The sequence below is a fragment of the Rhipicephalus sanguineus genome, chromosome 2, assembly GCF_013339695.2.
Source record: "Rhipicephalus sanguineus isolate Rsan-2018 chromosome 2, BIME_Rsan_1.4, whole genome shotgun sequence".
Taxonomy (NCBI): domain Eukaryota; kingdom Metazoa; phylum Arthropoda; class Arachnida; order Ixodida; family Ixodidae; genus Rhipicephalus; species Rhipicephalus sanguineus.
This window is the reverse complement of record NC_051177.1, coordinates 30,252,102-30,273,500: the sequence shown is the minus strand read 5'-3', so window position 1 is coordinate 30,273,500 and position 21,399 is coordinate 30,252,102. Positions and strand designations below refer to the sequence as shown.

The 21,399-nt window shown below is 48.9% G+C and overlaps 1 protein-coding gene across 2 annotated transcripts in view; it reads left to right on the top strand.

Moving 5' to 3' along the window:
• Positions 1 to 21,399, top strand: part of LOC125756198 (uncharacterized) — a 478,353-nt gene that overhangs the window by 46,588 nt on the left and 410,366 nt on the right. The gene's annotated exons all lie outside the window — the stretch shown is intronic.

The window sequence follows — 21,399 nt, the reverse complement described above, 5'->3', positions numbered from 1 at the left end:
ACTTTAACTGATATTTACTCGCATACCACCAGCACTGGTTAGCCCTGGCTTATGTTGGCTGGTGTAGGGTAACATTGGCTTGACGGTGACTATATTGTTGGCTAACAAGTTGGCTAGTATTGGCTGAAGATGGCTAACAACTGAATAATGTCGGTTAATGTTAGCTATTCGCTGTTATAACAGCAGCATTGTCATCATTCAAACCTTAGTCACGAAGCTGTGTACCAATTTTTTTTCGGTTATGGTCTTTCCTGGCTTCTACAGCACAGTCTTCGCGAGACGCGAACTCTGCCGTTCCTGAGCTATACATCACAGACGAGGGTGAGTGCGTTGAACCTCTCCTCCTTCTCGTTCTGCCCGACGGAAGGAAGTGGGGAGGGCAGACTAGTCTGACACGTGCGCGCGAGGCAACATGCAGATGATGCGCGGCCGCGGAGCGCAGATGGCTGAGCCGCCCTCGCCCTGGTTGCTGCTGCTGCTCACCGCGTGCTCTCGTCTCGTATCTCTTCTTCTTCTTCTTCGTTTTGTCGCGCACTGGCCGCGGGCGATGTAGTAGCTGCCGGCCACTCTATGTACTTCTTTGCCATGCATTTCTCAGCAAGAAAAGGATTCTCCGCACTCCCATCCAACTTCTCGGTGCGTGGGGCGCCCCGTTTCGCAACCTCCCTCCTCCTTACACAGCCACTTTGCGCTCTCTGGGCTCAGATCCCCAGTCCAGTGGCGTTTCGTGGCATTCACTTGGCACCCTCCTCACCCCGCAAGAAAGTCTGGCCTTGTCGCTCCCAGGAGACCGCGTCGTGCATACAGTACGCGTAATATACGCCCGTCCGCCTGTGGTATACCCAGAACTCTCGCTGTTCTGCTTTTGTTTCGCAGTTGTTTTTTGCCGTTTTGTTCATCTTCTAAGATTGATATATCCTGTCCTGCTTGCTGCAGCTGTTGCGTGGTTCTTGAGGGTGCGGTATGGTGAGGTAATCCGGGAACTCTTCGGGCGGGAGCCGCATGGATGTGACGCTGTCTGCTGGCGTATAATGAACAGTAGACGACGACTGGCTAGGACAGCATAGGAGTTTACACGTACGCTGTTGGCTGGGGAGAGCCACGAAAGATGTTTCAAGTTCCGCCGGCGCAATATTATTAATCGTTTGAACATGTATCAACACCTCAAATTGAGAAAGAGATGCGGACCGACATTTGTTTCCTGAAAAAGGGCACCTCAGGAATTAAAAAGGCGAATAAGATCATTCTATTAGAGGGCGTGTTATGCCAAGTTACGTAGGGGTGCATCGCTGAAAAGCCTGCGGTTGAGGGGTCAGAAGATCTCGAAATTTTTTTGCTTCCCCATGTTAGCAGTCCATTTTCTTAGAGCTCATAACGTACTCTTCTGACGAGGTTAACGCTTGCGTATGAGCGCTGCAGACAACACGAAGACGTGCAGCGCGTCAAGCCCACTGAAAACCTGCGACACAAACTTACGCGACCTACACACCCAAACTTTCTTCTCAAGCTCAGAGCCAGAGGTCATGCATTACTGGTCGTGTAAGCTTGCCCGTTAAACTCAGGCTGGTCTGTGAGGTGTTAGACAGCGTCATCCAGCGCTAGCACGATATCAAATGCGAGCTAACCGATAACTGCGTTGTGCAAACAATAACCACTTGGCATACTCAGGATCGCTCAGTACGCAACCGGTCGTACAGGCAATAAATGTGTCAGGGCATTATACGCCCAACGTGCGCGTTCTTCACCACACTGGGCTTGACGACACGGTTGCAGTACCGTATGGAAAACAATGGCTGGAATAATCATGCAGCCGTACAAAACATGCGCATAACCACTCAAAAGGAGGCGCGTGCACCCTTAAGTATGCACATAAATTTTCGTTTTAGCTCGTCTGACCCCGCAGTATAAACCATTTACTTAACAAGTTGCTGTTCTTCCTCCGCCTGGTGCGCTCAAATTCGCCTTTTTAATAATTTCTCTTTCACACTGTAGGGATAATTCAGAAAATTGAGTTTAGCGTCTTAAAAAAGATTAGCGGATGACGTAGCATATAAATTTCAGTCGCCTTTATTTATTTTACGTATTTCTAAATCTCAGTTATTTACGCAGGATTTGCTTGTAATGCAACTGCAGCACCTGGGAATCGAATCCAGGAGCTCGTGTAGCAAAAGCCCGTTGCCAAGAGCCTTACCCTCGGCTGGTATACATTTCAGAAGAGTTCACTTGTCTCATGACGTGTCCGTTTATTATTATTATTTTTTTTTGCATCCGACTACTTAAAAGTTTGTCGCCTCTATATGTTTCTAACGCATGCGTGCCTCGCTTGTTGAATGCGATTTTGTACTTATATCTTCTGCTTGTCTGTTCTTTTACTCCTCCTTGCGAGAGTGGCCCTTGAGAGCTTCGGCACGTAAAACTCAACCAACGGACTTGGTTTAACCTGTAAGCTGTTTATCACTTAATACTTTGCTTGCTATTATATGGCCGTTATATTTGCACTTGACTCACAATGCATAAACACCTGCTTTCCGGTGAATCTTTCTTAGCCCTTAGTAGCAATAGATGAATGCCATGTCCCTGTTCTGTCAGAGAGCGTGGATGGCTTGCTTGCAAGTGAGCGTGCGTAGTGTGCGTAATACGCTCGGCGAGCATCAGAACCACGCGCGCCACTGCGTGGATAAATGCCGGACGCTTTTGCCCTTATTTTGGACGGGAGAGCTCTAATGAGATATAATGCAGCACGACCGCCTTATACGTCGCTTGCGCGTATCTAGCGTTATTCTTTCTCTGCCTGCGTTTTGAGACAAGGTAAACTTTCCGAGCTGAAATTACCGCGCCGGTCTCGATCATTTTCCTGGACAGCTAGGGGAGGTCTCACGCCTGCGCCAAGCTTTCGAGTTTCTCGAAGTGGTGGAGGAGCCCTTAAGAAAGTCATAAGGCGTGACGAGACGCCAACGAACGCGCTACACGGATGACCGTGAAACATGTAAGTACTCGTAGAGGACCCTACACACGCTCATTCAACAGTTCTTGAAGGATTATATTAGCGATCATTCGGGGGCCGCGCTGGGAGTCCCGAGCTGCAGAACCGTTTGCAGAGTCGCCAGAGCGCGGCACTTCTTCTCAAGGGGGAAAATAACGGCTTGGTTCGTTTCACACGCTCGCGCGGCGAGACCGAGAAGTAAAATAAAAAGGTAAACAACTGCAATAGTGCGTTTTTCGCAATATACGGACATACTACGCGTTCGGCGAGGATGATATGCGAAGAAAAAAGGCTTTGTTCTCGTTCTGCTCTCACACTTTCCGAAACAACGGTTCCTGCGTAACACACATACACGGTCTTTCTCTCTCTCACACACACACACACACACACACACACACACACACACACACACACACACACACACACACACGCACACACACGCACACACGCACACACACACACACACACACACACACACACACACACACACACACACACACAAACACACACACGTGAGCGGTAGGGAGAAGCATGCGTGGTTGAATCACCGACCATCTCTGGCGAAAATTGCGCGTATTCTCGAAACTCTTTTCCTTCTTTTCTGCCAGTTACTTTGTGTTCATCACGTTCCGTGACTTTCGCGCGTTGCGTATACGCTGGCGAACGTCTGTACGCACACACAAGCAAATGAGAGCCCACTGATTGTGTCTGCGCAAAGAACTGAGCTTCCTCGCGGCCTAAAAGCACGGAGCCTCGCAATGTGAAGCTGTCTACACGAGGAAGACGATCATAACGGTGCGTCCCTCAGTTTTCCATGAGTATAGGCCAGTACGATTTAACGCTTTTCTCGGTGCCCGAAGCTTTTAGCACCTTTCGTTGGCGCCCGCATTAACGTAGCATATGCCCACCGTGAAAATATAACGGCTCTACAAGAATCGTTTCAGAAACGCGTTCTCTGCAAACTGCAAGGTTTTGATACCCACAGTGTCAGGAATTACGCAGAGCAGATTTGCGCCACCTCATTCTGAGTTGCTCAGCTTTCTCGCAAGGAAGATCGAGCATCGAACACCTGCCACGCGACGACACAAGATCCTTAGGAAGTGTACTGCAGTCTATAGTAACAACGCACAAAAACCACTCGCGAATTATGCTAGTCAAAGTGGCCTCTTTCGAGAGGTGTGAAAGGGGTCGACCATCTCATGCGAGAGCGACTGAACTGAAACAGTTCTACGCATACGATGAATCAACAAGGTCTGATACCAGTTTAATAACGATGCTGTTTGCCCAACAAGTCCCTATCACCTACTCCTTTCACAACCAATGCCAATCTGCGGCCGAGAGCAATCCCCTTCCCTGAAATGAAGGTTTCATTAATTAATTAATTCATTCATTCATTCATTCATTCGAGTCTCAGTGAATGTGTCTTATAGCATCAGCATTTCTCGAATAGTGGCCTACATTTCATACAAGGATCCTATTAGGGTGTATGGAGGCCAGCAATGTATACACTGTGTGTATGCCGTAAACACACATCGCTTCCGGAATGAGGGAGCGAAAGTCAAGTCTCTATAGACTTTCTTAATTGACTGTTCTCACAAAGCCAAGCTTGATTAGTATCAAGGTCAAGAGAAAAGACTAATTCAAAGTGCGCTTGGGGCTTGGTTATTCGAAGTCGACACATTTTCTGTTAGTTGCAGACAAGAGCCAACCTGTTCGGTCTTTTCTTCGTGATAAAAATCAAACGTCGCTCCATCTAAATTTATAGTATGGCAGAGCTTTTGTCCCCTGTTATCTACGTCAGCGGTGTCACAATTGCACTGACTGTACAGAACAAATACGCCGCTTAGTAGAATGCGCTGGAGCCTCATGTTCTGGTATTCACAAAAAAGTACGACATATTAGAGCGTCAGTTCTCTAATGTGTCACTGCACAACGATGACAATAACGACGACGACAGCACGGCATTCAATGTTATGTGCAACCTTCGAGCGGCGTCATAGGGTTCAACGACAGCGGAAAGAATTTCTTGAATCTCTCGCACTATCCATTAGGAGGCTTCTCACCTGGTTTCGGATATTTTGCACTTAACTATACCGGGTGATTAGATCACAAGACGTTTTCAAGACGTGTCCACCAACTGTGATAATGCCGTTGCGAATAAACAGCACTCGCAACTTGTTCATCTTTGCGTGCGAGCTCACGAGGCGCCTTATATTATTAAATTGGGCGGTTGTAAGACTAAGCAGGCGGCATTTTACGGCCTGGCAATCAGTTGCACGTTGGCACGAACGATCCATTAACTCGTTACCATTGAGAGTCTACAAGGTAGTTCTAGCAGGTTTAATTACCCCGGTGAGTGAGAAAAAAAAAAGGAATAGACCATCTTCGGAGCATTCACGATCAATCGATGACGCGTCTCTCTCGACAAGAATGCCCGCGGTGTGTCGTCACGTGCTGTCGACGCAAGTTTAATTGGCCTCGCGCGAAGTGAAAGCGAAGGGGCCGTCGTCCTGCCGTCAGACAAGACGCCGCGGCTGAATCGGCATCACCGGTTATGTCATCCGTCGCCAGGAGTCGATCCTCGGACGGTGGACAGTGTCCGCTTACCACTGTGTTTAGATAAAGCCGTGCAGTACGCACAGAGGCTGACGCCGAGCATGGTAATGTGAAAAATCAGTTCGTCAAACAACGTAGCTCAAGATTTCTATACGGCGCTTTCGCTTCATATATGTGACCGCCCAAGGCACATTCTAGAGCCACACCCCGCCTGGTACACTGTCGTCTGCTCTTTGGTGGCGGCAGCAGACGAAATGACAGTCGTTATGTGTGTACCGCATTTGAATACACTGTATTCTCCTATGTGCTCGGCGTTGCGATTGGTGGGCGCGGAATCTCGCGTCCACCACGCTGAACCGTTTTAGACTGCGTGTAAAAGTGAGCTAGACCAAGCGGTGTAAGGGGAGGACGTGCAGTCACGTCCCGGTTAATCGAAGTCGCCGTTCGTTATCGCAACGCGTCTTCCGCAATGATGGGAGAGTTCGCGAACGAAACAGACCGCCGGCCGGCGCGTAGGAACGGGCCAGGTGATGGATGGGCTTCAGCTTCTGCCGCATAGAGCAGCGGAGAAAGCGCCACGCGCTTTCGACTTCCAGCCGGCGCCAAAGACGTGCTGCCGGAGTAGTCGGCGTCAAGTTCTCCGCGCAGTCTTGTTGTTGCTGCTGCTAGACAGCGTGGTGTCCGGAAGGATTCGTTGCGTAAGCGACCAAACGAGCCCTGCGGGGCCCGCCTGACGGGCCCGCGCCTTCTTCGACGGACACGGGCGGTCCTGCTGCATATGAAAGGCGCACGTATACGCAGCGGCGGGATGCGTGCGCTGCCTCTGAGGACCCTGGGGCCATAGTCTGCCTCTACGTGGCGTGCTTCGTTACTTCTTCCCATCTTTATCTTTCTCCTATGATACCCGGCGGCGATATCCACGGGCCATCGGCCTGCGTGAGGCACTTGCTGTTTGCTAACCTGTAGTGTACTAACCTGTAGTGACCATGCTATAACCTGTAGTGACCATGCTATAACCTGCAGTGACCTTGCTAACCTGTAGTGACCGGCAGTGTATTACTAACCAGTCAGCATCACCGCCATCCATATTTCGGTTGTAATGTTTGAACACTTTAGCAGTTTTGAAATTTTCAGCTAAATCGCTTTCAACTGTGACGTACCGGCGCTCTCTATGCATACACACTGTTGGCTAACACGTACTGCCGGCATGCCACACAGGTGGCCAATGGATACGTTTTGAGTTGTATATTTGCTTTTGGTGGCTCCACGTAATTTCCAATGCACAATGTGGCTGCGAGTGACTTCGCGTAGCGAAAGTCTAGTTGAGCTGCTGCCATGTTCGTCCTTAATTCAGCGCAGCCTGAGTTAAAATGGGCATTGGAGCTTCGTGTACGTAAACTCAAAGCACCCGTTGTGGCCGGGAGTGGAATCTACAAGCGTCTGTTAGTGTGTATTTGTATGTATAATGCTTGGAGAATTCGAACAAACCCTCAATGAAGCCTTAAGGACCACTGCGATTTACATTGCTGTTATACTCGCGATCGCTACGGAGGCAAGAGAGCGCAATTAAACAGCGTTCCCGAAAATACTCCCGCATTCTCATTTGAATTCGTTCTTGCTCTGAAAGAGAGAACATATCCATCTTACATACAGCAACAAAAATAAGACAGAAATCAACAGTTGTCTGGCCTCCCAACGAGGTTAGCCTGGTAGGCGTTGCCGACAACTTCTCAGCATCAATTTCCATGTCGCATACTTCATCTACACTCTAAGCCGCAAAGGACGAAAAAGGGTCTGTGGTTCGTCCTTTTGGGGGGTAACTGCACTGCCACAACCATTACTCCCTAAAGGATGAACGATTCGTCCTTTAGGGAGTAACTGCCAGGGGACGAACTGTTAGTCCTCAGTTGTTTTGAGGGACGAAATCTCGGGGTGTAAAAGTTACCCCTTTAGGGAGTAACTGATTTATGCATGGTAGCTGCGTAGGAACGAACTGTTACCCCTGATGGGACTAACAGTTGCTCCTTCTGGATAAAAAAAAAATCAATTTATTACAGTTTCTGGTTGAATTACCGAGAATTTGGAGGTTGATACACGCATTTGACGACATACACAATTAATATACAGAAATAAATTCAGAAGTAAACTACAGAAAATTCACAACAAACACACAGGATTCGAACTCGTGACCATTGAATCAGCAGTCGCGTACGCTAACCACTATACCACATGCCAGTACGCAGCAGAGTGAATATTACCGGGGCTATATATGTACAGGCACCGTCTGGAAGCTGCGCGTTCTGCCATATTAGTCAAAGTAGCAAGATTCCTTATATTAGACTTCAGCCTTCAGTGTTTCGCAAGCAACCATTCGGTTATCACGTTCATGAAATTGTAAAATGCGTTGGATTGGTTTTTCTGCGCGCGTTTCGAGCGAATTTGGGCGCTTGATGAATGTATGTATATATAAACGGTCTCATGTATGCTCCCGTCGACGTGCCAAGTTTGCTCGCTTCTCACTGTACAGAACACGGTTGGTTATATCGTTCAGTGAAAATGTCTGTTTAATGACAAAAAAAACGAAAACGTCTAAAGAAACAACCAAATTTATTCAACGACTCGTGTCAATTCTGCAGCATCGTGTGTACACATAAATTGAACAACTTTGTTGAATGCAGAAGATAGGATGGCTTCTCTGCATTATAGAAGAGACAGTGAAAAGTGCATTGTTTTATCCGAATGGATGCTGTCCAGCCGACGTCAGGAAGTGCAACATCACCATCGACAGCTGCTGAGAGCGTGTTCATAGCAGCAAGATGTTGAAGACGTTTCTCAAGAGGCGCAACGCTCTCATTCATCGATTTCCTGAAAAAGTAATTGCAGAAGCATTATTATTTCCGGCAGAACTGTTCCTGCACATGCAGTTACGTCACAAGGCGTCTGTTAGAAATGCTGCATGCGTAAAAATTAGACGAAAACTGCTCTTTCACAAAACCTGTCATATAGTGCAATGGAACAGTTCAGAATGTGTTATGAAGTTCGAAAAATCCGTCCTCGAGTTTAACGTTTCACGTTTTCACAGCGACACGCTAGTGGGCCCACTTATTAATCAATGAAGCTTGCTCTTCATTGGAGAGATATAAAAATAAATGATTCCTAGCATCGCTACAAACGAGCGAAATCGCCGATGCCGTCGCCGACTGCCCGTGTTAGCGATGCTAAGCCTTTAGCTAGGCATACTATTTTAACAGCCAGTCTTCCCAAATGACTTGTTTACATTACTATAGAAGATATAGTGCGGAGTTTACGTGGATTTTCTTTTAAAAAGTCGCGAATATTTCTGATAAACAACGCTCATTTGGGCAGCACTGAAAACAAAGCTATTTTTGAACAGCTGTACTTGCTACAGCTAATGTTGAGCCTTCACCGAGGTTACCATGTTTCGATGGCCCAACCATCATGCTTGTAATTCTATAGCAGGCGGGGCGCACTCGCGACGCTGTATCGCGCGAGCTCAACAATCATGCGTGTTTTGTTCGCGCAGAACGTGAATGTTAAACAAGCGGTGATCGTTACATATCAACTGCACACAGGTAAAATCACGCGGAGCGATGGCAGCCTTGTTTACACTCACCTCTCAGGCGATGTCCCAGTCGGCGCGTAGCATTTCGATAGGCTAGCACTTCATTCCAGTAGCAGATCACGTTTACCACAACGCGAAGATGATTCAGTGCACCACAAGTGAGAGCAATCGTAACCACGAAACGAGAACACATCCACAACGCACCGCAAAACCGCCGAGTCCTAGCTTGCCGTGCATACGACGAGAACACCACGCCGCGCATTGATACAGCTTGGGCGCGAGCACATTTTTATTTTGTGTGTGTGAAAGCTTTTTCACATTTGTTTATTGTTATGCCATATGAACGATATTACTTTACTTCTGCCGCAGTTGCCGTAGTTGACAAGACCTTTTACACTTAAATAAACTGTTAACAGTTCATTTCTTTAGCGGACTCTTTGAATACGCGCATGCTGACCATTCGTTCGAGGTCGCCACTGCGCCGGAAAGTTCCATGGGAGTAAACGTTGCTCCCTGTGGTCTAACAGTTCCTCCCTCACTTTGCACACGGCACCCTCGTCTTGCAGTTAATCCCTGCGGGGACGAACTACCGGTTGCGGGGACGAAATGCAGCACTTACTCCCATTTCGCACCTTTGCGGCTTAGAGTGTACAGGGACCTTAACTTCACCGCGAATCATTCAGTCAAGTCTAAAGCAGAAATCTCACATGAATGCAAGACGCCTCCTTGTGCACTATCCGTGGTCCTTCTGGGAAGACCATAGCTGTTCTACGTGCTCGCGAGGAAACCCTCTTTTTTTTTCTCACGCTGCCCGGAAGCCTCCGTTTCAGGACAGAAGCACTTGCAGGACTACTGAAGTCACCATGCAAGCAATTGAAGAAGATAGGCGTGCGCAGGGTTATCCATTTGGGGGGTGGGGTGGGGGGGGGCAAGTTCCACCCTCTACCCCCGTGCGCATGCCCATGGAAGAAGGGTACGAACGCCCGAAATAGGCGCACACTGGTCCTAGACACATCGGACACCGTTGATCACCTACCAGTTGTGCTTGCAATGTACCCTGTCCCACTGCTACTTGATTACTGCGCCGATGAGCAAAATACTTGTACAGACCGCAGGGTCGTCGAAGAAAACACGATTCGCTTCCTAATTCAAGCGCATGAACTGAAATGGACGAGTGGGCTTGGAAAGTTCACAGTACCCCTGCTTGGACGGCAGTCTTCAATTGCTAATGTCTATTACCTCTCCAATAGAAGAAAAACGGATTTATCGTGGCTTTCCACGATACCAATGCGCTCTTTCTCCTGATGGCGAGCGCACTTACCATAGATCCACACTGGCTCCACATATCGGAAAACTCAGTCATCGATAATCGTGCCGACAGTATGCCCGCTTCCAGTGCTACATGCGCACGTGTAAAGCAGTCCTCAATTTCAAGTAATAGTTATGGGCCGAAACTCGGCTTTGCAGCGGCATATGATAAAGCGGACTTGTTCAGACAACTATATATCCAACAGTGTGCTACATTGGCCAAGTAAATCGGACAATGTCGTACACCGTAGGCCCGTCCGCCAACATTTCGTTTGCAATTTCCCGGCATGCAGTGCTATATACTTGCGTACGCAATGCGTGTCATTTCATACGCTACGCCGCGCAGCCGACGTAGATGCATAGGTTGAGTCATATTCGGTCTCGGCCAGTCGATTGGTTCGGTCAGCGGCGGCTTGATCGCAGTCTGCGAGAGCCGATCGGCGTAAGAAGAGAAAGAAAAAAGAAAGAAAGAATGTGTGTCGCCGCAGCGCGGCCTCTTGACGGCTCCAATGGCGCGAGCTTGCGTGACGCGCCCCGGAGAATGGCTAATATGTAGCACGTGTCACGAGCATCGCATAGCTCCAGCGCATCGTCGTCATCAGCAGCAGCACAGCGCTTCTCAGAAGCCACGCAACGGCAGCCGATGGGGCGACCGGACCGACGCCTCGTCGCTTCCTGCATCGCCGCTCAAGTACCGCGTTCTCCCGAATGTACATACGCACTTTGTCCCGTTCTCCAGTCTGGAAGAAGCCGAGAGGAAAACACAAATTGTGTGCGTTTTAACATGGGCTCTCGCCACGCGCAACCAATATTGCGGCAAAGTATTTTTTATTTCGGCAAACAAAATCTATTGATCATGAATATACATTTTGTTATGAGAGACTGCGTGAAAAATGGGTGACAGATCCGGTGGCGGAATGAAACTTTCCATGTTAGGCCCAGGCACAACTAGGTAGTGGCTCTTTAGATTGAGAGAGGGGTAAAGGGCGATGGCGAGCCGTCGCTTAGCGACCATACAGTCCCACGTCTTGCGAAATAACTTTGACGAGCTTAAACTTAAATTCATATATATACACACACACATAAACTTTCTTCCCGGTTTATGCTTCGCTATTTAGTTCATTTATGTAAAGCTTCCATACTGATAGCGCTCGTATGTGAATTTCAGTAACTCCATACATTTACCTAACGATTTAGACCGAAGTTATTATGCAATCGGCTTGGAATTCACATCTCCGTGAGCACGGTTTGAGCAAACACGAGAAAAGCATAGAAATATTGCTAGACCGCTTACGTAATCGTCCCAGCACGAGGCGTATCGATCTCCACATTTCTGGCGTGCCCACATTACCTCGTCTTATTCGGCATCCCCACATGTCTTGATCTCGGGCGTCTTACGTGCGAGTGAACGCGGCACCTACACCACCGAAGAAGCCGGTCACGCAACTTGGGCGAGAAGTGCGCGGGAGCGGCGCCACGCCCTCGCCGACTATTCGGAGTCGCGGTCAAAACTTGTAGACAAGCAATTTCACGTTGTTAAGGGTCAAGTGTTATGATGCTGCCGCTGCCGGCCGGGGCTCTTCTTTCTGATCGGACCGGTGTATCACGGGCGCTGGCGCTATAAGGCATGTGCACCCCCCTCTCTGTTACAACTACCCGAGGGCTGTTACATACGCGCCTTTACAGCACTGCGATTGACTACAGCGCGCGCTTTATATGCGCCACTGGCAAGCTGCCGACGATGCACTGCTCTTGTAGACACGCTATGCGTACTCCACGGTTGGATCTTGCCCCTCACTCGCGCACTACACGTATATAAGCGTGTGTATAAGACAGCGGACATTACTCAAGTGCACGGTATAACAGGGTCGCTCGAAATTGCCGTAAGCACTAGCGTGCTCGCATATAGTACGGACGGCCGTTCTTTGGCCTGAGCGCACCGTTGAGGAGAGAACGCTTTCGTGTACGTTTAGTTGAGCCAGACCGCATATATAGCCACTCCGCCCTATACCATATATACCGGTCGCCTTCCGGTCATGCTCGGAACAGCAAAGAAAGAACAGTCAGACGAATGGACGCGGCAGCCGCCGCGTTGGTTATAGTTAAAACAAACAGGTAGCGCACGCTTCCGATTTAAATTATGCAGTTTATCTACTGTCAACGAGGGCGATTGCGTGAGATCGGCTGATTTCGCGATATTGCGTGTCGTGATGATTTTTTTTTTCTATTGCGAGGAGTAGCGGGTTAGTTAGAGTGGGTGCGCTATTGTTCTCAAGCGAAGACTGTGCGGGTAGAGATATATGGGGCCGCAAAAGAACGCAAGACAGCCCCCGGCTTCCGCGCTATACAACAACGCTGTGTACACTTTGCAGTCTTTCGCGAACTCGACGCCGTAATCGTCCACGTGCCAGCGAGGGTAGTATGCTCGAACACATAACTTACTTTGAGCATTCCACATTGTGCACTGCGTAAGTGTTCCACATCACCATTATTTCACAACGCTATATGCTTATCGCACGCACTCACAGCGTTGCGTGTGTGCGAAGTTCTTTCCTCCCTTCGTGTCAACGGCTCGTACGCCACCGCGCTTTCTCAACTGGTCACCTTGATTGACAAATTTTATATAAACAAAGTTGAAATAAGAGCGAAATAAGCCATATAAAACGTACACTCCCTAAAGCGTGGTTTATAGGACGCTTTGCTTCTTGAGCACTCCTCCACTGCAGCATGGAAACAGTTAAGACAGACGCACAATTGTCGACATATACAAAACGCGGAATCCAGTGGCTTCGATCGCCTGCTATGGGTGCATTCAACCCTGACAATAGGCGGCAATACGCCACCATGCAGTGCGCCACGACAGCTACGGTCGTTAAACCCCCTTTGGGGCATTACTGCGCCGCAATATATAACACCATGCATGCGGCATTCCAGACAGATCGAGCAATGCCGGTGAACTGTACTGTACGCGGGGAACGGAAAGATAAGGAAGAGAAACGGAGGCGGTGCCCTGGGTACCATGGAGTACGCAAGGTGGCGGAAAAGACCCCGAGGTGGTGTCAGTTATTTTTCTTATTGCATGCCACAAACACGGCGTTGCCAGCCATGTACACCTCGGGACGACGGTGGGCAGGCACTCAGACACGCATTCATGACGTGGAAAGGCTAAAGAAAGAAGGAAATAAATAAAGAATCGAGCGCACCTGCAGTATTCCATTCCAGCAATACTGTGCAGCGTCACGAAACTTATAGTGCCCAGCTACAGCTAATAAAGCGCACAATAACACGCAAGAAAAGGTGCATGACAGGAGCAGCCGGCCGATTGCTATTCTCACCACGCGCACAACTGCGAAGACGTCACCTGATTGGACATTTCCTTGTGAATTCGGCTTTGTACATTGGGTGAAGCGTTAACGGAGGCCTTAAAATACTGAACGATGGTAGCACGGCGGAGATCCCTCCTGCAATTTTCGTACGAGACTGCGCATGTACACTCGTTGCGGCTACTGAAGGCACTATACATGCATTCTATCTTAAAAAGAGTATATGTGACTCCTTTCGTTGTGTCCTGACTTGCCACGCATATGAATCTCTTTAAAGAGACAGCTTAACTATCTTTCGGGTCCAACGACTCTGCGAAGAGAGTATTACGATCTCCAAAGAGAGTTCACGTGTCTCTTTAAAGAGAGTCATATACGTGGCGTGTCAGGACTCACAAAAAAGAGTAAAATAACTCTTTTTCTTTTTCTTAGAGTGTATAGCGCCAGAGTAACCTCTAATTTTTGTACGAAACTCTGCGCTACACAGTGCTGCACGGTACTAATTATAAATAGTGGGAGCGGCTCGCTGGGCTGAACGGGCGACGCAAAGGCGTGTACGTTTGGCCCGACCGCCTAGGGTGCGCGGTGGGTCGCGCACCTGCGGGCTAGAATTATAAATCGGTCATTTCATTCGGCGGCGGTTGTGGCGCTCGCGAAGAAAAGGAAGACTCGCCGGTGCTGCCGTCGTCTTCGTCGCGGTTCCAGCACGCATGACAAAACAGCTTAACTGCATGAGAGTGCTGCCTGCTTCTGGCTGGCTGGCCGGCGTCGCGGCCATTGCGTTGGCCAGGCGAACATCGCGTAGGTGAAGCTGCTGCAGCGGCAACGACTTTACGTGATTTGAAACGGAATGAAAACTCGGGTCGCGCGGCTGTGCGTATGTGTGTGCGCGCGGGGCGCGTGCGTGTGGGTTGTTGTGTCGGCCCTGAGTGTTGGCTCTCGCTTCCTTCCTTTCTCGGCGGGTCGTGTGTAGCTTCGTGGAATTGGCGCCGAAAAAAAGGCGCACGAAAAGCGTTATAAATATAAGAAACAAGGGCGGAGGTACTGAGCGTGAAGAAAATGGCAAAGAAAGCGGCAATGCCAGACACTCGCGAAAAGAAAAAGAAGAGAGAGAGAGAGAGAGAGAGAGAGAGAGAGGGGCGATAGCTCTCAGGCGACGTGATACGCTTTGAGGAAGGAGGTACAAGGCTCCTCAATTTTATTGCTCTCTTGTTTTGGTGCGGATTCTAGCGAACTTACATAGGAGCAGTGCGTCATTGAAAACAAAAGAAAGAAAGTAATGAATCATCGGCGCTATAATAAGGCTTACGTGCAAGCAAGTTGGGTCACCGCGTCCTCGATGCGCTGCAAAGGCGATTCGAGTTCGCCTTTTGTCTAGTTCGTATACCAGAAGTTGGAGGGAGGCTGGTCCCTGAATATTTACGCTCGGCCTCGGCGTCTAGTACAGAAAAGAAAAAAAAAGGAAAGGGGAGGGGAAGAGGTATAGATGCTTGCTTGCGCGCTTGGCAGAAAGCTCGCAGAGATAAAACGCGCGTTTAATAGCTGCGAGCACCTATCCGCAAAAGCAGTTCGGTTTGAAGACTGTAACGTCTATTCCGTTTAACTCTTCTTGGCTCGAGAGAGAGGGGAGGCGTGGGAGAGGAAAGGGGAGTGAGGCGTTGAGGCAAGGGGTTGCGTTATATGGGCCCTATATCACGATATGTATACGCCAAAGTTCGTTTCTTTCCACATCTGTCCCGAAAGCGGACATTTCAAGGGCGCCTTAAATTTTTCTTTTTTTTAACCCTTATTCAGTCTTCGCGCTCAGTTCGTTGCACTTGGCTGAAATCGTTTCGTGAGAAAGCACAATAACTTATCAATAGCACACTCGACTTTGTACCAAGTTCCGTGTTCGCCTCGACGGATCTATATACACTCGAAGCCCGTACACAACGTGCTCCGAGCTCGAAGTGGTTTACGGTTTCACGGCACGTGAGGTCGCGCGACAGGTACCGTTGTGTACCCATTTCAGGTAACCGCTCAGGCGCCTTGACATTGGTGCTGTTCGGGCTACAGTAAATGTATTGTCCGCAATGCTAACCCTCTCTTTGAAGGGTTCAGAGTGAACATGCTTTGAAGGGTTCAATGTGAACACGCTTCAATCGTTGCTAGAAATTACGCGCTAATTTCGCATAAATGTTTATCCATTCATTGTGCAAGAGAGAGCTTAAAAGCCTGAATAATTTACGTTTATTTTCAAATGCTAGCCGGTTCATATATATCTGCACAACAGCTCATGTAACAATCCATATAGCCCGTTACTCTAGACCATTTTGTGGAAATTTTAAGAGATAAGCTTGCGGTGCGTAATTTTGCAAGTCCACACATACTGCAAAGAAAGTGACAACATTGAGAGCACTTAACGATTACTGCACAGACTGGTGCTCGATATATAAATGCAGTAGGAATGGATTGCGGTTGCAATGACTCAACACGACAACGTAGCGAATTACCCTTACAAATTACATTTTCAACAAAGCAATTAACTGTCACCGACTTGACAGCAATGACTGGCTTCCATGCCACCTTAGTGATTGGGTGAATATATCAATAGGGTGGAGCTTAAATGTCCGGTATAGGCACCCTGCCCATGTCGTTGATGTCTTGTCCTTCTTTTCCGCTGAAACTTGAAATACTCGTGTTCAAAGCTTTGCACACATATATATAGTACAAATTCTTAGACAGTCGCCAAAGAGGCTTTTAAATGGAATGAATGGCGAAAGAACGGGAGGCTCTTACTCCATCCTTTGACCTGTTAATGCTTTTAATATTAAGGGGCCCCGCCACGGTGGTCTAGTGGTTACGGCGCTCGACTGCTGACCCGAAGGTTGCGGGATCGAATCCCGGCCGCGGCGGCTGCATTTTCGGTGGAGGCGAAAATGTTTGAGGCCCGTGTATTTAGATTTAGGTGCACGTTAAAGAACCCCAGGTGGTCGAAATTACCGGAGCCCTCCACTACGGCGTCTCTCATAATCATATCGTGGTTTTGGGTCGTTAAACCCCAGATATTATTATTATCTTTCATTGGAGGATAAACAAATCATTGAAGTGAACCGTATTAAATTAAATTAAGTGCCCAACTTGCCCAACATCGAACTATCTTGAAATAGCCTTGTTCGAGCGTTCTTCATTTACTGACTAAAGCGATTACCTATCTGGGTGACATGTGATGATGACGGCTTAGGCGCGTAGTTCTACAAACGTGTCGGCAAAAAAAAAAAGGTACGCTAAATTCGAACCCGTGCACGACGAGCTCGAAACCTACCTTATTTAACGAGGGTAGCGATGCGGGCTTGTTGGTCTGTCATGGTACTTGGATGTGGGCGCAAAAAGACAAGGACGAAGGGAAGAAGACACACACACAGCGCCAGTGTGTGTGTCTTCTTCCCTTCGTCCTTGTCTTTTTGCGCCCACATCCAACTACCTTATTTAGCTTCCTCCTAGTGGGCTACGTATGCGGCATCGGGCTGCATATACGGGAGGCATACCTACGGGAGGCCTCGTGGTTCACGCTGTGACTGCCAGAGGCGGAGACAGAATTGAGACCAAGCTATAGGTTACTGGGTGTCCGCCGCTGTGGCTTGGCTGCTGAACCGAAGGTCGCGGGTTCAATTCCGGCCGCGGTAGTCGCATTTTGATGGAGGCGAAACGGTAGAGGCCCGTGTACTGCATGATGACAATGCATGTTAAAGAGCACCAGGCGGTCAAAATTTCCGGATCCATCGACTATGGTATGTCTCATAATACCATCGTGGTTTTGGCTTGTAAAAACCCCAGAAATCATTACTTATTAAGTTACCGGGGGTTGGTAGAGGATCAATGCGAGGCGAAGACAAGAGCTCGGAGGTATCAGAGACACTGCTCCCCACATTTATAAAGGTTGTCCCGGCTAACGTTAGCAATGATACAGTGATACAATGCAATACGATACAATACAATACAATGCAGTGTTATGTACGTAGTACACGTTAGTTTTGACAACGGATGCGTAGATGACTGGGTCATTGACGTAAAGTAGTGTCTCACCAAGCGTCAGAAACCCTTCCCACTTCCTGACGCATGACTTAGCGGCACACATCATAAATATATTGCAGCCTATTAAATATTTTATCTAATCTTTAATTATTTCCATTTAGCCAAGCAATTAGTACACCGTAATTGTTTTGTCGATGGGAGACGACAGATGACAGAACGGCCCATAGTTGTCACAACTGTGTATTGTACGATAGTGTTTTTCCTTATCTTTAAACCTATCTCACGCCTTGAACATCTGTACACGATGCGCGATAATCGGAACGGCTGCCGTTGGCTGTCTTACGCAGGTGCAAATGCTCAGTGAGGCCAGGGTCGGCTCTGTTCTCCGCGAGATTAAGGGCAATGAACTTGAATAGGGCGCTCACACTGCCGGTCTCCTCCTGTGCGAACTGCGAATGCGCGGCTCCGCTTGCGCGCTCAGCAGGAATTGCTTCCGCACAGAGCGCATGTCATCCTGTGCGCGCCTCGGTTTTAACAAAGCCGTCCATCTCAGCGGCAGCTCCTGTCACGTCGTTTTTCTCCGCCATTACGGACGTCCCGCGCTATGATTGATTCGGGCCGAGCGTGGGACCGCTCTATCATTCTTCGCCTTCCGCTGGACCACGCGCGGCTGCCGCTTGCAGTATACACCCGCCAGGGAACGCATGTGCGCGAGTGACCACCGCCGACCGCCCCCTCCTGCGCGCTGTGTTGCACACGCGCGTGTGCATACCAACCAGAGAGATGTTGAAGCGTTAACTAGACGCTGCCTCGATCGCCATCGGTTACCGCATCCCCCCGTGGGCTGCAGGCTCAAGAAACTTCTCTAACGTAAGATGCGTTTACTTTGTGTTTGTTTATTTCTCGCCAAGAAATGATGTACGGCGTAGGTCTTGACCACTGTATCAGCTGCAAGCGGGAAGACAAAAATTATAACCAGTTCCACGCCGTGAAAACCACCGGGCTGTCGTCCCTTTCGCCAGGCAGCACATTTTGCTCCCGAGTTTCGAGAAAGTTTTCACGAGCACCATCATCATTGTTCCGTTTTATTTATTTGAAGAAATACATCGTCATCATCATCATCATCATCATCATCATCATCATCATCATTTAGCTTGATTAATTTTTTATTGAGTCCCCCCACCTCTTTGGTCAGGTGACCTTCGTGACGCCCACTACTACTACTACTACTACTACTACTACTACTACTACTACTACTACTACTACTACTACTGCTGCTGCTGCTACGACGACGACGACGGCACTTGGTAGACTGACAGCCTCGCTGTTAAATTGGAAAAAGGGGAGAGGAAGAAATTAACAGAGAGAGGAAGAATGAAGGAAAGTCATGGGATGTTAACTTGATTTTGTACCGTTTGCTACCCTATACACATATAAAGATTAATGGCGGAGTAAAAGAGAGAGAATGAGAAACGGGCATCGGTTTACAGGTGGGATGCAACGTCAAGCAGAATTGCTTGTGTGGTTTTCTGGGTTGATGAAACCCACACAACAGAAACACGCTAGGGGATGTGAGCGGATTCGAAAGTTTGAGTGCGAATCAAACACTTCTCTGCCGAACAGAAGTGCTCTGTTCGGCAAAATGATATTCAGGTGGAGGAATAAACTTCAACCAATAGGTAGAGAGAGCCGACGGCAGAGTCGCCCGAGATTGGCGGCAGCCCCAGTCCAGTGTGCCTTGGGCCCGAGCTGACAGCTTGGCCCTGTTCACGTGATGTTGCTTGTCTCCAAGGTTCTTGAGCTTGTCTGCTAGGCCTCCCACTTGCTCAGCTCTTTCACAGCGAGGCTGTCTTAGTCTACCCTGTGCCGTCGTCGTCGTCGTCGTCGTAGTAGTAGTAGTAGTAGTAGTAGTAGTAGTAGTAGTAGTAGTAGTAGTAGTAGTAGTAGTAGTAGTAGTAGTAGTAGCAGCAGTCGTCACGCAGGTCACGTGACCAGAGGGGGGAGTGAATAAATAAATGAATAAAACGAAATGATGATGATGCTCGAAATCAGACTAAGCTGTCTCAGTCCACCCTCACATACACTGGCACGCTTACAGCTTCGCTGTTCGACGGTTTTCACGCCGTGAAACTGGCTGAATTTTTAGAGCGCAGCTCTTAGGCGCCCGTTCCTGCGTTGAGCGGCGTCGCCGTGGTTGGCTGACGTTGGCATAACGGATCGAGCGAACGAGGACGAAAGAGAGCGTGCGCGGAGTCTGTCGATATCACTGGCCTCTAACCTCGCTTTCTTCCTCCGTCACGCGCGCTGGCCCCTCGGTCGGAGCTCGTGCGCATGCAGGGCTGGCACGTGAGCTGCCGCTGACTTCACTTGTCGTAACGCTAGCTACGACAAGCGAAGTTCCATTACTAGTTCGATTACTCCATCTTTGGTGATCGGCTGCGTTTGTACCTACTTAACGTCTATCAAACATGATGCAGACAATAATTAACGCTGCCTCGCCGGTGTACACACCCACCTCCTGATTCTTTGTCACCGCGAGGCGTCGGCCTTCGCAAATGCATCGCAATGTCACCTGACCTATAGACACGCGGCCGACCTATAGACACAAGTTCTGGCGTGCGCCCAACTATATTGTCACCCGGCAGCGCGACCAGGACGCCCATTGTTTCCCGTCAAGTCTTATTTATGCATCAGCGTGCTTTGTAACCAACAGTCTTTGCGAACATGCTGTCTGTCCGCTTGGTCGCCATAGTACTGAGACAGGCTTCAAAGTTCGGAGCTTGATTTAGGTCCATTGGACGTTGCCGCCTCTGACGTCACCCTGCGAGCACGCGCGCGAGAACAGCGTCGGCGACGTCACTCCCCACGCCGGATCAAGAACGCGAATGAAACAAGGTGGCGCATGCTCTCATATGGAGCGAAATACGAGAAAGAAAATCCCCGCACTTCTTTGAAGCCGCTATCTCAGGAGGTTGCCGAGTTGGTTGTTGAGCATGCTCGTAATAATAATAAGATAATGTTAAATGAAGGGGAATGGGGAGAGGTCAGCCTGGAAAGCAGGTTTTTGGGCTGCTGCTCCTCAAGGGGGTAAGGAGAAAAGGGAGAGAAAGGAAAAGAGCGAGGTATGATGACAGGTGACAATTGTATAGTACAACGAGTCACTTTACACACACTGTCCTGTGCGGGGACGTGTACTGCGCGCGAAGGTTTGCACACCATCACATGCTCTAAAGACGAGCACCTAAACCTGTAAACTGTGTTGAGCGTAGTGTACATATTTCCAAGCATCCAAAATCTTCTCCGAAAAGGGCTGGGAGTCTAGACAACCTATGACTCATCTGTCATTCGGTCGCGTATTCAGGGCACGCGCACAGGATGTGGTGAAAAGTCTCGGACGTTTGACACACACTGCAGTTAGGGTTTTGCTGGTCCCTTAGCCGGAATAGGAGCCGAAAAGGATGACCAGAGTCAAGTCTGCAAAGGTGCTCTTGGCGATGGTCAGGGTCATCCCATGATCATGTCATGGGGGTTTACATAGAGCTAGACAATATAAGGCGTTGATGTCATACCGGGAAAAGTGAATTGATATGACTTCGCCGTTATTGTGCGCCGTTGAAACGCCAACAACGTGAGTT